At 40.4% G+C, this 11951-nt stretch overlaps 1 long non-coding RNA gene across 1 annotated transcript; it reads left to right on the forward strand.

The window, feature by feature from the left end:
• The first annotated feature begins 4824 nt into the window (after positions 1-4824).
• On the forward strand, positions 4825-7741 carry LOC139656528 (uncharacterized). The gene is made up of 3 exons (XR_011696100.1): positions 4825-4980; positions 7092-7295; positions 7570-7741. It is a non-coding gene; the product is annotated as an uncharacterized lncRNA (long non-coding RNA).
• Positions 7742-11951: the final 4210 nt, after the last annotated feature.

An 11951-nucleotide genomic window follows, 5' to 3' on the forward strand; every position in this document is an offset into this window, starting at 1 on the left:
GAAACAATAAAATACCATAAAATAGAAATATGTACAATGGGGATACTATATATTTTTGTTGTAATCAGTTATTTTTCACCTCAGTGAGCTGTCATTATAAAACAAACAACAACATGGGCAGTGACTTGGCCAGTGCAGAAGAATATTTGGCTTTGCTGCCCTGCAGTGAAGGAAATATGTTGACTTCTTAAGTCCTGTGAGGTCTGCAGTACAGAGGATGTGATCTAGACCATGAGAATTACATTTCTACATGAGCATTACATTTCCATGAGCTTCACATAATGTCTCATGCATGAATCTAACAAGTTAGTTTTCTGTAGGAGGAAGATTTCTTTAGGGACAGGGAAATGCCACGTCTTTTGACAAATATGAAGATACAAGGAAACTAGAAATGATCGCTAACCCGATATTGCACAACACACCCTGACACACCTTCCCACAAACATACAGACATCCAAAATATTCTCTCACACTTGCATGTATAACTGTTTACACAACATGACCCTCTGCCACCTCCACATTGCTTTGAGAAGTGCAATAACATCACTCAAAGTGATATGATCTTATCAAGTTTACGCAACACAATTATAAGAGAACATTTATGCTAAGTTAAATGCTCATAAAATGTGTTTAACTTTCCAGTGTTTGTTGCCTGAGGCTGCTGTTGCTCCACAGGCCATTAGGTGAGCGCTTATTACTCTCAAATTTATGCGCCCATTATTTTGACATCAAAAACGGGAAAAGCTACTTGATCTTTTGAAGTTCGTGTTTGTATGTGAATTCTCAAACACTCCAGAGGAGGTGAGGTATTTGAGTTGTTGTATATTTTGAGTTAAAAGTAATAGGTCTATTCTTGCTTTTTATTTTCGTATTTTCGTGCCTTTTCAAGCTTAGTCATGCCATATATTGTGGTTTATTTTGACCCTTTTCTCTATAGTGAAATGAAATGAATAGCGTACATTATACATTTTTTTAAAAGTTGGTTTTGCCTGATATTGAATACATGTTTTCATAACATTGTAATTACACAAGAGATGACACTGTGGCTTTGCTGTGCGTTGACAGAAATGTGTCTGCTGCCCGTCTCTGCAGACAGACAACAAACAACTTTTCCAAGATCAACAAACTGCCAACAAACTGCTGTTGACTTTTGAAGATATCACTTGTTTGATACAGTCCCATCACTGAGTGAGGCTGCATTATGGTTTTTTTGTGCCACAATGAAAGAATTCAACCCATGATTCAACCCCTTAATGAAAGATCACTGGTTTTCTATGGAGCACCTGGCCTATTCAGCTCAATATGTACTTTCTAACCAAAACCTGTGCTAGGATTTCATTCAAAGCATGAATAGTTTCTTGAGGCAGGACACTCAGTGCTTCCTCCACAATCTCATAATTACAGCTTTACCCCTCTTTAAAAAAAAAAGGCAGAGATCTGTAATTCCCCTTCAGATAGTATTCTATGAAACGTGACAGAGGGTTACCCACGCATGTTAGGTCAGATCATGTTGTGGTTTGATGAGATGAAGGCAGGGCCGTGTTCGTTAGCCTGTCAACGGGTTTTAATTGGGTGACCTTAACACGAACAGATGGATCGCAGAAGCCGGTCACACCTGAGGACGGCATGTTCCCTGATCCTCAAAACGCCAGAGGCACCGGACTAGGATGCTGCATTGGGATCCTGAGAATCCCAGTCATTCAAGGAAGTCCCCGTTTCTGTCCCGGAACAGTCTGCCTATCATCCATTGTTGTAAGGCCAGTTTCTTGACTGGCAGTTCACAAAATGTATTATGGTAAGTTAAATAACTTTGTTCATGCCAGCAAGCACTGCATGGTGTCATCTTGGATAAACAAGGAAACCACAAAGAATTATGTATATTGTTCACCTTGTTTTAAATACTGATGATCAGTTTCAAAATTGAATAGGATCCAATTCATTTCTGTTGTCACATAATTGCAGAGATTTGTGCAAAGAGATGTCTGCATATTATTAACAGTGTTTGTAATTAACTGTGTGGACCACATGAAATGGTTCAATTAGGAATGACTGGCAGGTGCTGGTAAAAAAATAAATACGGTAAAAGGGTGGAGTTGGAGGTGTCTTTTTCCTTCTTGGCTCCATTTCAGTTTGCTAAACTGTGAGATTTAGGACACTGTGACTGAACTAGGTTTCACTGGCTGTATTCACTGTACAGTAATTGTGGCATTTAACCACTCTTTTCTGTGAGCTTTGCTTTCTAATTGACTGGAGTCCTGTCAGATTAACCAAAATGCACCCAAAGGCAAACGGAGAAGTCATCCACTAGTCTTATCCTCATTCATAACCTGTATCATTCATAACCCCCCCCCCCCCTTCTCAGGTCAGGTTGATAGACCTTGTAGGGCTTTGGTGTAAAAAAAACTTCAACAAGGCAAATGTTTGCCACCATGAAACTGTAATTGAGGTTTATCATGTTAAACAAACCCAAACACCCTACCACACACACACACACACACGCCCTCACCCCTTCCACCAGCCTCTCTGGCGACCCATTGCCCCGACTTGTTGGCTTTTCTAAGTATGTGCCCATCCTTTTTCTGTGCAATGGTGAATGACAGCTAAGTGTGGCACTCCTAGTGTAATTGTTTTTAGTGAAAAACAAGTACTCTGAAACCCTGAGGTGCTTTGCAGAATACCATGTCAAAGCAGATTATGACGGGGATAATAGTTTTTCAGGCCCTGTCACAGCACTCTACCTCTGTCATTTTGAAGGTATATACTTTCTTTGTACATATACACTACCAGTCAAAGGTTTGGACACACCTGATTGAATGCATTATGTTTTTCATTATCTTAAAGCCATTTTGATCTGAAGGCTTATATGCTTAAAAATGCTTTTTTTTTTTAGACAAATATAAATAGTGAAGTTGATGCCTATTTATGAATTTCTTTCCAAAGCCTTTGCCTTTCCATCAAGGCAAAGGGCGGCTACTTTAAAGAATCAAAAATATAAGATAATTTTGATTTGTTTAACACTTTTTTTGGTGACTGCATAATTCCATTTGTGTTATTTCATAGTTTTGCTATTTTTTTGCTATTAATTCACTCTTTTATAGCCTTAGGGAAACACTCAAACACTTTCCTGCCAAATGCTGTCAGCCATAAACTGCGTAGATCAAAGTCTAAATAATGTATGCTTTTTGTTTATGTGTTCAGGCATTGTACAAGAACAATAGTTGGATGACATGGAGCAGAATTTACAAGGGACATTAATGGCACGTTGTCATCTAATGAATTCTCGTCTGTATGTGGTGTAACGTTCAACAGATTTTCCCAGTCAGTCAGGAGAAACCACCCTAACATCTCTGTCACAGGAATTGGGTTGTTCACATCAGTTTATACTTGAAATACATTTCTTAAGCACAATGAACACCTCACATCACATTTGTTTTCTGGACCGTGAATTGTGAAAATGTCTGGAATGAAAAATTGTTGGTCCCCTACCGGTTTATCCTGGCATGATTAGCACTGAAGTCTAAAGTGTGGAGGGTTCAGTTGATATAATCAAAAAGACAAGGCTGGGGAAAGTCATCTGCTGAAAATGTACAGATACTGGCTCAGATACTGACTGTTTTTTGTCTGTCAGAAGATCATTCACATGAGATTAGGATGAGGCGAAGGATTATTGTGGTGTTTCTCTGTACTGCATGGCTCAAAAGTGACATGAAGATAGGGTTCAAATCCGTTGAACCCCCTGTTCTAACCGTGACCAACTGAACGCTCTTTTGAAATGACCAGAAATTCAGTTCTGGCTTCAATTGTTGTGTTATAAAAAAAAAAAGCCTCAAGCCCTTTTCCTAAATACCGCATGCCGAGACACCAGGAGTGCATTTATTTTGTTGATCTAAATCCAAATGGTAAGATGATTGTGAACGTCAAGCATGAATGAATACCATTGTGCTTGAGTGCTCGAGCAAATAGCCACAGGACAGGCATGGACAAGTCCTGAAGGTCACGGATTGACTATTGTGGTGTTCTGAGGACTTACAGTTATTGTGGTTTTCTGTCTCTTCAACAGTACAGTAATTGTTTCACTGCAACTAAAAGCACATGAGACTTTGCTTTAGCTGAACATAGTCCCTACAGCAGAACCTGGTAACGAGTTTATTCGAAGATAATCCCTTCTGCGGTTTTGGATTTCAACCACAATACTTTACAAACCAGGGCTCAAGCGGCTTGCGTAATGATATCATGTACAGACAAAAACCCTCCTGGCATGATTTTGGTGCCATAAGTGTTACAGAGCGCCTCAAAGCTATTGTGTTCATTTCAAACAGTTGTGTTTTCCTGTGAAACGCCTTGAGGAAAAGGGTTCCGCACACACACAAAAAAAAAAAAAGAATTGTGAAGGGATCACGTGAGGAATGATCAAAGAGCTCCTTAGCGCCCACCCTTGCAGAGACCAGGGGTAAAGGAATGCAAAGTCACACAGGTCAGGCACAAGTGCTAAACCCATAATCTGGAGTCCGCTTGTTTTGTTCTCATTCCCTTCACTGCTTCTGAAACATATGAGGGGTTGCAAGGGCCAAGATAGTGATTCTATCCTAGAGAAGACGGCCTGACAGTCATGATATCTAGATGTAATCTTAACTGACCTGCAGAATCAGCTAATTACAGTGTCCATCTCTGCTGTCAGACTGTGACAAACAAGTCACTACCTGCCTTGCCTTCTAAACCTCAGCTAATCCCCCGACACTCCTGCGAATGTCGTGCGGGAGCAACGCGACAGGCTGAAAACAGGCTCGGTTGCATTCTCTGTTTGCAGTCACAGCAGGAATCGTCTGTCTCAGACACTCAGGACAGAGCCGCCTGCAACGCCCAGACAGGTATTGTTTTTCCAGGATTTTATCTAACGGCGTTATTAATCGCCGCCATCATCAACACCCTCCTGCCAAGAAGAGGCCACCTTGCTGAGTGGGCGTGGGAGTGCAGATGATGGTGAGTGTCCCAGCACTTCTGTGTGGCCCTGTGTGTTTTGTTCTCTGTTAGCATGCTTTGTGTCTTTGTGTGTTGTGTATGTGTGTGTATGTGTGTGTGTGTGTGTGTGTGTGTGTGTGTAGGTGTGTCTCCGTTTTACACATTTATCGAGTTAGTATGGCATTTTTCCCTCTTCCCATTTATTGCCCTGTCCTTAACTCTCTCTCTCTCTCTCTCTCTCTCTCTCTCTCTCTCTCTCTCTCTCTCTCTCTCGCTCTCGCTCTCCCTCTCAATTCAGTTCAATTCAAGGTGCTTTATTGGCATGATATACGGAAGTACTTATTGCCAAAGCAAAGTTAACAAATTCAAATGACAGGAATCAATCAAATAAACAATAATACAATTGATGTGTCATTAAATGAGTAAATACAACAAAAATAGTCAACAAATTTATCAAACACTCTCTCTCTCTCTCTCTCTCTCTCTCTCTCTCGATTCAGTTCAATTCAATTCAACATGCTTTATTGGGTTAGCGTCGAAGAACAAGCGTCGAAGAACAATGAACCAAAAAATAACACAATTAATCAAACAACAGAGTGAATAGTGAATACATTACTAAATAAGACAGAATCATTCCAAGGAAGAACATTCATATCTCTCTCTCTCTCTCTCTCTCTCTCTCTCTCTCTCTCTCTCTCTCTCTCTCTAGCTCTCATTAGCATTTATATGTGTTGCTAAAGCATTTAAATGACAGTACATCAAATAGGAACAATAATAATAATTGATAGCAGTAGTGAAAGTAGGAAGGATAATAAATAAACAATAACAATTATAACAATAATAGCTAACAGCAGTAAATGATTATCTCTCTCTCTCTCTCTCTCTCTCTCTCTCTCTCTCTCTCTCTCTCTCTCTCTCTCTCTCTGACCGTACTGATGGATGAAAACCACAACCCTGACAATCTGTCAGCAAAACCACATGAGAAAGTCAGCTGGCTGCTCTTCTCTACTTTGTTATTGTTTCTCTGCAAAAAAGAATAAAAGTCCAGACAGGCACAATATTTGTACAATGATTGTAACAGATGTAAGTGCAGGCTTAGTAGTCTGTATTGATAATCCCCAGATCCTGACTTTTATTGTTTTACAGTGGTTTACCCAGCAGGGAAGTCATCCAACGAGCAAATCTCCAGCCATTTGCTAATTTATTGGAAGTTTATTGCTTGAAAAGAAAGTGGACAAACGTTCTAAGCAAAAATGTATGGAGTGAGAAAAAGGACTGGAACAATAATGTCAGGATGGCTTCAACTTTATGTTTTTTTACAGTACCAGATATACCCTTAAACATTCACTGGCTTCTTTCAATCCCACGCCCTAGTTTAGCTAAACATACAACTTATCATAACACCTCAAATATTTTCGGTGATACTGATGTCTGTGTAGATGCCATATTGTCTGCTGTGTAAGATAGATGGAATGATAAAGCAGGTTCCTTATGAAAATTTAAAAACAACATTGAAGGCATTAGTGTAGTGCTGTTGAAACAATAGGCTGTAATTGTTATGGCAGGTCAGCAGACATAGTGTGTCTGCATAGCAAAGAGAATATTCAAGACACACTAGAACATTTAGAAGATGATACCTTTGCCCCAGACTGTCAGACAGACACTCAGTTATTTTCAGTCATTGAGCAATAGGTAACTCTGCACAAAGTGTGATGTGGCCAGTGTGTAGACATTGATTTCACATTAATTATAGTATTTGTAAACACTGATTAGAGCACCACTCAAACACACACACACACACACACACACACACACACACACACACACAGGTCCTGTTGCTGTGTGTCCCTGAACATTCCCTCCACAGCTTGTGTTTCTGCCTGTTTGAAAGCGGCTCAGTAATCCTGGATCAGAGAGTACAAAGGGCCCCAGAGCGCTGGTGATGTAAGCAGTGTGTCCAGTGCTTACCCTGCTGCTCTCCCCTCTGCCAAAGGCTGTTGTTGGGGGGCGGGAAGATGGGATGACAGGGAGGAATTCCCCTGTCATGGCTGACCCTTAAGGCTACTGACTGACACACAGAGTGAGAGCCGCAGGCTAACCGCAGCCTATCTCCTCTATCTGCTCTGTCCCAGGTGCCTGCCAGTGACCCGGGACACAGTGGGAAAGAGAAAGTGTTGACCAACTTGGCGTAGAGGAATGTGGCTGAGCTCTGTCTGCAGGGAGTGGAGGATCGGCTTACTCTGACCAAGACTGGACTGGAGGACTTTTGCTGCCTCACTACTACCCTTAGACACACACTGTGCCAGATTCTTGGAAAGAAGGCCACGTTGCCTCAGGTGAGTATCACTGGGTAAACATTTACCCAGTAAACGCCTCTAGGACTGTGATCTTTTGGTGCATATGGGTGGCAGACTCCTGCCTGTGAAAGTTGAGGCTTAAGGTGACTGCGTATGTGTGCTGCAGGAAACACGCTGTAAGTTTTTCAGTTGCGTTGCTACCTGTGTGTTTTGGCCATCTTGGATGCCGCCACCTGCTTTATTTGACTGCAAGTGAATGGCAGCGTCTCTGGCTCGTCATGCGTATATGGCTGGGTACCAACCTTCTTCTCAGGTCTCCATGGACATGATGGAGGACTGCCGTCAGACCATATGGGGTCTGAATGCCCGCCTGAAGGGCTTTCTGGAGCAGGTGAACAGGCTGCAGGAGGCCAACCGGCGGCTGGAGGGTCAGATAGCTGACTGGGGCGTCAGGAGCGCCTCGCACTCCCAGAACTGGTCCCAGCAGGAGCGAACCGTCAAGGAGCTCCGCGCCCAGGTGAGACTCGCATCTATTGACTTTTTCAACGTGATCAGGTGATCCTGTGGGATTGCATTAAATATTAAGGGCAATTACAAAGCATTTTGGAAAATAACACACCAAGTTGCCACAGGGGTTTTGGCCATGAGAAAGCCATTATACTGGCGTAGCAGATGTTATTATTTCCACAGTCTTTGTGATTATTCTGACAGTGCTCCATTGCATCAGCTCAAGGCCATCTTGGTTGGCAGAGATCAGGAACAGGTGTTTATAATGAAACAGCAGTGACTGCAATCAAAAAGCAGACACAGCCGATGACTGGTGTTGATGACAAACACATGCAACATCATGGAAATACAGTGAATTACATGTTTGCTTGAAGACCCAGTACTTAATAGCAGACTGACGCCCCAGTACTGGCTCTGTTTACATGGTGACTTAATGGATTAAAGACAGTTTTTACATTCTGAAATTTGTTGTCAGAACTTTCAGTACCAGGACTGACAGTATTTGGCAGCTAAACATGAGTTTTAGACTACATTCGCCTGGTTCCAGACTCCTGAATCGAGTCTGGCCCACTTTTCAGATTTTGTTGAGCGATTCAGAGAGTCTGGTATTGCTCTTGTCAAGGGTTTGTTCTCGCTTGGAGAAACAATCGAGCCAATCAGTGCCTTTGTTGGCGGAGCTAAAGTTTGATCCATTCGTGCAACGGATTTTCATTGCCGTTTTGGCCGAATAATATTTGTTGAAATCACCCCTTAACCAACATATTGTCTTTGCAAAGACAACATTTTTGTCAAAAACAACTGACGTTCTTAGTAAATACGAAGTAAGTGAAGTTCATAAATACGCCCAGTATCAATGTCACTGAAAGTAACATCAGAGTGGCCGGATACATCAGTCACTAGTGAGTGGAGTGGTAACAAAATGGCCATTCAGAATGAATATCAGGCTAAGACTACATGTGAAAACCTCATAACTCCAATTTTGAGGATTTTTGTGTTTGTACTTAAATTGATTGTTACACCATCCTCTAACCTCTTCTTGGGCTTATGAAACCCTTTCAAAACCCACTGGATATCATCAAGCCGTTTTCCTTCCTGAAAAGTTGGCATTTCGGAAACAGGTTTTCATCTGATAGCAACAAAATGCTTGTTTGCATGTGTCATTTTTGAAAACACTGGAGTAAAATAGATCTGTGTTTTGAGTTATGATTACATATAAATAATCTCTAAAAGGCTTATTTTCCAACAGTCAAATTCATCAGCACTATACCCAAACATAACCCAAAATGTAGATGTTCAAATGGACTCCAGATTGTATCGAAACCCATGAGGTGAGTGGGGACTCCACGTTAGACAAACCTGTTGCAAAGGATTAGAAACAGATATGTGTGTCATTACATCTGGACTGGAGCCAGCACTGTGAGGCGCAGCAAGAATGCTGGCTGTCACACGCAGCAAGAAGGCGGACCTCTTTACTACTTTAAAGGCTATTCCTCTTAGTAGACCATTAACACAGACTGGTATTGTGATTTCACATGAGCCGACTCAAGGGCTTTGAAATACTCCTTGATTTACTGCCTGAAGTGAACGGGTAGGAGTCATTGATCTGGCTTGCACTAAGAGCAAGGAGTGTTAATATGGCGCAATTATTTTAATTGCGCCATAGTGCCTCGTTGCGTAGTTGCTGTATCATGTCGCCCACCTTGTCTCCCAAGTTCGGCTAATGTTCCCATGACTTACTTCTCAAATGACAGACACAAGACTAAACTCTGCAATTTTCATTGTTCACTGATCCACGAAAATGCTGCCATGTTCACGTATAAGATAGATTATTTTGACATTCATCTTATAGGAGCTGCTTGTTGTGATCTTTGTCTCATTTACAGTACAGACTAAATGATAGGCAATCAATCAGTAAGGCATTCAGTGGGACGAGATCTTTCTTTGAAACAATGTCAGTGTCAGTGTCAAGTCACTGCAGGTCTCACAGGGACATACAAAGGGGGAGCTATAGATGGAAAACAACAACCTTTAACGAATCAAATTAAACGTAATTACAATGAACATATTATCATTTTTATGTGCTAAACGTTCTGGAATATTCCATGTTATTTCTGGCTTGACTTCAACATGGGCGTGTCTCCCTCTGAAAGTGCTGCGCTCCTAAGAAAACAAAAGGAAATGAGGGTGTGTTATCATTTTCATGTGTTCAATTAAAGAGAGAGGAGCCACCATTTCACACTTGTGTGAAATGGTGGACTTAAGAATACCTCTAGTTCAGGTGGCTCTTTGGCCTATACTGTGTGAGGATCAAGTGAAACTGCAGTGAATTGTTTGCTTCTCTGGTATTTAGTACACAAGCGTCACTACAATTTAATCACCACAAATGCCAAACTGAATGAATAGATCGTCCCCTCAGGCTATTCACATATAGAAAAAAATGTAAATACCACAAGTTGGCTGTGTTTCATCCATGTAGCACCTACATCAACACCAACAGGATTTATAAGCCCAGAGGAGGCTTATGCAACAATGTGCAATGTAACAATGTTTTGTTTTGAATAATACCCCTGATACAAAAGGATACCTATATGACAAATATAAACTTAAAATATTAAGCCATTAAATCTTTTTCTAAGTGTCCCTCATCTTCAGAATCCATGCCAGCTGAGTTTAGTTCATTGGAAGAGTACTATAATTAGCTCCCTTTTTAATGCTCCCGTTATTCAGAGAAAAATACTCATTTATGATGGTTTTCATTCCTAAATTTGGCTTTCCAATTCTTCTGAATGATCCTTGTCGCTCAGTGAAGCTGTACAAAGGTGACTAGAATTTCAGTATCATCCCCTGAAGCTAATGAGCAAATATTAGGTTATAGGGTTTAATTCCACATAACACTAACTCTAAGACTTGAAAAGCTTGTTATGTTTTTTCAGTGATAGTATGATTAGGTTGGATAGTGTGATTAGGTTAAGAAAATATATGGATGTGCTGAAATGTATGTACAATGGTGAACACTAATCAACTCATCGCATCCATGCCCACAGAAATAAGAAAAAAGAGTATAGGGGAAAATTGTTTGCAGACCTGGTAAATAGGTCAGATGAAGCTATTTATATTAAATGTATAAAAAGAGATGAATAATAACCAGAAGTGTCATAAAGACTCTCTTTCCAATTAAATTATTATATAAAATTCTTACAACAAAATATACATAAATATTGTATGTGGCATTGAAAAATCAACCCTTTGAGGACTCATTTCTAAATATACAGAATCACTAATGCATATTTTTCCAGAATTGACGCTTCTTGGAAAGCCAAGAATGGCTCATAAGATTGGCTTTGCAAACAATATTGATTGGTGATTTGAATAATTATAATCGTGTTTGTAAACATGATTATTATACTGGGAAATTTGTATTAAAAAAATCTTACATGAGGAACGTCAGCTGGCAGATAAAGGTTATGAATGATCACATACATTTCAGACCTGCATAATTCAACAAGGACCTAATCAAAACCCACATTTCGCAACATCAGCAGATCTAGAGGGATCTGGCTGTAGGTGCTTGCTCTTATGGTGAGCATTTTAATGAAATAATATAAAGACAATATCATCCACAAGTGCTGGAGCAGAGAAACTAAGCATTAGAGCAAAAAGACAGTGATATATAGCAGACTTGAACTGTTGAACTGTTGTTCAACATCAAAGAGGGTTTATGCCAACCGTCCAATAAAAAACTGGCATAATGGAGGATAAAGAGAACGGCATAATGGAAAATGATAAGAGTAATTACTTGATCATAAAATATTTTAGACATTAAATGCTTAAATACTGTGAGAAACTATTAACCATGTAATCTGTTCCATAATTGCCAGGTGTAGTTTTTTAATGATACTAAATTACAAATGAAAGGACGCTATCTGGTTGCAACAAGCTCAGACTGGCATGATGATATGATACAAAAATCACGGTACACCGATTTTATTCATCCAAAAAAAAAACACACTGTATATACATGGCTTCATTATCTGTTTAAACACTTAAATTCATGGGAATATCAGCAGAGGCACCTCCATTATAAAGAGTTAAACTGTTCTGTTTTGAAAGGCCTCACCCAGATGCCTCAGCTCAACCCAACCCAACTAACTGACATCTTCTGTTATCTGTTATCAGGCCTTTATTCAA

The sequence above is a fragment of the Centroberyx affinis genome, unplaced genomic scaffold (assembly GCF_046629955.1).
Source record: "Centroberyx affinis isolate AG114_WGS23_722 - 3 ecotype Tasmania unplaced genomic scaffold, CSIRO-AGI_Caff_v1 ptg002491l_1, whole genome shotgun sequence".
NCBI classification, from domain to species: domain Eukaryota; kingdom Metazoa; phylum Chordata; class Actinopteri; order Beryciformes; family Berycidae; genus Centroberyx; species Centroberyx affinis.